General features: G+C 63.6%; 1 protein-coding gene across 1 annotated transcript in view; it reads left to right on the top strand.

The window, feature by feature from the left end:
• Positions 1 to 206, top strand: part of PRKAR1B (protein kinase, cAMP-dependent, regulatory, type I, beta) — a 71,380-nt gene that overhangs the window by 26,382 nt on the left and 44,792 nt on the right. The window lies entirely within an intron of this gene.

Here is a 206-nt window from a genome sequence, read left to right as displayed (position 1 = left end):
CAGTGGACAGCGGTCCAGGGAGGGGTGTCGGTCGCCCTGCGGTGTGTGTGGCCGAGGAGGCTGGCCCCGGGCGCCCTCTCTGTGTTTGTTGAGTGAATGAGTGACACCCTGTTTGGTGTTCACCCGTTTTGCTGTTGACTTGAGTCGGGGACTGTGTTTGCCTGGGTCCCTGTCCTCTCCCTGGGCTGACGCAGAGCCCAGCTCCG

The sequence above is a fragment of the Myotis brandtii genome, unplaced genomic scaffold, assembly GCF_000412655.1.
Source record: "Myotis brandtii unplaced genomic scaffold, ASM41265v1 scaffold1408, whole genome shotgun sequence".
NCBI classification, from domain to species: domain Eukaryota; kingdom Metazoa; phylum Chordata; class Mammalia; order Chiroptera; family Vespertilionidae; genus Myotis; species Myotis brandtii.
This window is presented reverse-complemented; position numbering and strand designations above follow the sequence as displayed.